Source organism: Dendrobates tinctorius, unplaced genomic scaffold (assembly GCF_039654945.1).
Source record: "Dendrobates tinctorius isolate UK_male_01 unplaced genomic scaffold, ASM3965494v1 ptg000534l, whole genome shotgun sequence".
Taxonomy (NCBI): domain Eukaryota; kingdom Metazoa; phylum Chordata; class Amphibia; order Anura; family Dendrobatidae; genus Dendrobates; species Dendrobates tinctorius.
Window position 1 is genome coordinate 72,501 of NW_027362193.1, and position 2,500 is coordinate 75,000.

The window sequence follows — 2,500 nt, forward strand, 5'->3', positions numbered from 1 at the left end:
TCGGCCACGGACTCCAGATTTGCCCCCCTGAATGCCATCACCCTTCAGAAGACCAGGGACCACCGAGGGAGGGTCTGGTCAGGCTCAGGTACCCCAGGATCGCCTCTCTCACTTGGGACGCACGACCAGCAAAAGTCCCTCCTGGAGCCGTGGAAGTTCAGTCTCGGCCGTATTTTGCAACTTCCACGACAAGAGGGACCACCTTCTAAGTCGCCTACCCGAGCCAGAGAACCATAGGAACAACCGCCATACATCGGGGTAGAGAGAGCCCACTCTCTCCTATATTCTCCCGCAGGTGCGCATTACTATGTATTTGCATTGCGGGACAATGTACTTCAATGAGCGGGACAAAGTCGGAAATGTATCCGACCTCCTGGAACTGTGCGGCTGCTACAGCAGTCAGAAATTCCCCATTCCGGTTCTTTTTCACTTGGATTTTTTTTTTTGCAATTTTTTGCCTAAAACGTATTCCTCCAACATGTACTAGCTCATGACACTTGAAATTTTTGAGCCAATTGATAATAACAGCTTTTTAGAGCTCAAAAACAAAAAAAATTTGAGCGAACAAAAAATGTTCGAAAATGACCTCAGCTCCTGGAACTGTTTTCGGTACACCTCCAGAGAGGCTCCCCTGCCTGGAAGTCTGTCACTGCTCAGCTCGAAATTTTTCTAAGTCCCAAAATTCGGTTTTTCATCCAAAATTCAACTTTCTGCCCAGGATCCACAAACTTTAAACCCAGTTGGGGGACCCTCCCTGGGGGCCCTACAACATACTGAAGCCCCCCTGTGGTGGAAGTAGGGGAATTTACTTATTTTTACACAAAATCACAAAATTCCATTTTTTGTTCGCAAAACACTTTTTTGTCCTCAAGAAACTTTTTTGTCCTCAAAACACTTTTTTGTCCTCGAGAAACTTTTTTGTCCTCAAGAAACTTTTTTGTCCTCAAAACACTTTTTTGTCCTCAAAACTCAATTTCTTCCATAATTCGACTTTCCCCCAAAAAACCACACATTCTACCCTCATGGGAGGCACTCTCCCTCGGGTCCCCACATCATATTGACGCCCCAGAGCGGTGGGAGAAGGGGAAATCTGATTTTTGCACAAAAATCCAAAAATCGCTCTAAGTCCAAAAATCCTGAAAATTTTTCTAAGTCCCAACGGTACTTTCTGAAAAGTGTACCCAGGCCCCTGGAAGCCTCCTAGGTACACCTCCTGAGACTCCCCCCTTCCTGGAAGTCTGACACATCTCGAAATTTTTCTAAGTCCCAAAAACTGGTTTTTGCTCCATAATTCGACTTTCCCCCCAAAAGCCACACATTCTACCCTCATGGGAGGCACTCTCCCTCGGGTCCCCACATCATATTGACGCCCCAGAGCGGTGGGAGAAGGGGAAATTCGATTTTTGATCAAAAATCCAAAAATCGCTCTAAGTCCAAAAATCCTGAAAATTTTTCTAAGTCCCAACGGTACTTTCTGAAAAGTGTACCCAGGCCCCTGGAAGCCTCCTAGGTACACCTCCCGAGGCGCCCCCTTCCTGGAAGTCTGTCACATCTCGAAATTTTTCTAAGTCCCAAAAAATGGTTTTTGCTCCATAATTCGACTTTCCCCCCAAAAGTCACACATTCTACCCTCATGGGAGGCACTCTCCCTCGGGTCCCCACTTCATATTGACGCCCCAGAGCGGTGGGAGAAGGGAAAATTCGATTTTTGCACAAAAATCCAAAAATCGCTCTAAGTCCAAAAATCTTGAAAATTTTTCTAAGTCCCAACGGTACTTTCTGAAAAGTGTACCCAGGCCCCTGGAAGCCTCCTAGGTACACCTCCCGAGGCGCCCCCTTCCTGGAAGTCTGACACATCTCGGAATTTTTTCTAAGTCCCCAAAAATGGTTTTTGCTCCATAATTCGACTTTCCCCCCAAAAGTCACACATTCTACCCTCATGGGAGGCACTCTCCCTCGGGTCCCCACTTCATATTGACGCCCCAGAGCGGTGGGAGAAGGGAAAATTCGATTTTTGCACAAAAATCCAAAAATCGCTCTAAGTCCAAAAATCTTGAAAATTTTTCTAAGTCCCAACGGTACTTTCTGAAAAGTGTACCCAGGCCCCTGGAAGCCTCCTAGGTACACCTCCCGAGGCGCCCCCTTCCTGGAAGTCTGACACATCTCGGAATTTTTTCTAAGTCCCCAAAAATGGTTTTTGCTCCATAATTCGACTTTCCCCCCAAAAGTCACACATTCTACCCTCATGGGAGGCACTCTCCCTCGGGTCCCCACTTCATATTGACGCCCCAGAGCGGTGGGAGAAGGGAAAATTCGATATTTGCACAAAAATCCAAAAATCGCTCTAAGTCCAAAAATCTTGAAAATTTTTCTAAGTCCCAACGGTACTTTCTGAAAAGTGTACCCAGGCCCCTGGAAGCCTCCTAGGTACACCTCCCGAGGCGCCCCCTTCCTGGAAGTCTGACACATCTCGGAATTTTTTCTAAGTCCCCAAAAATGG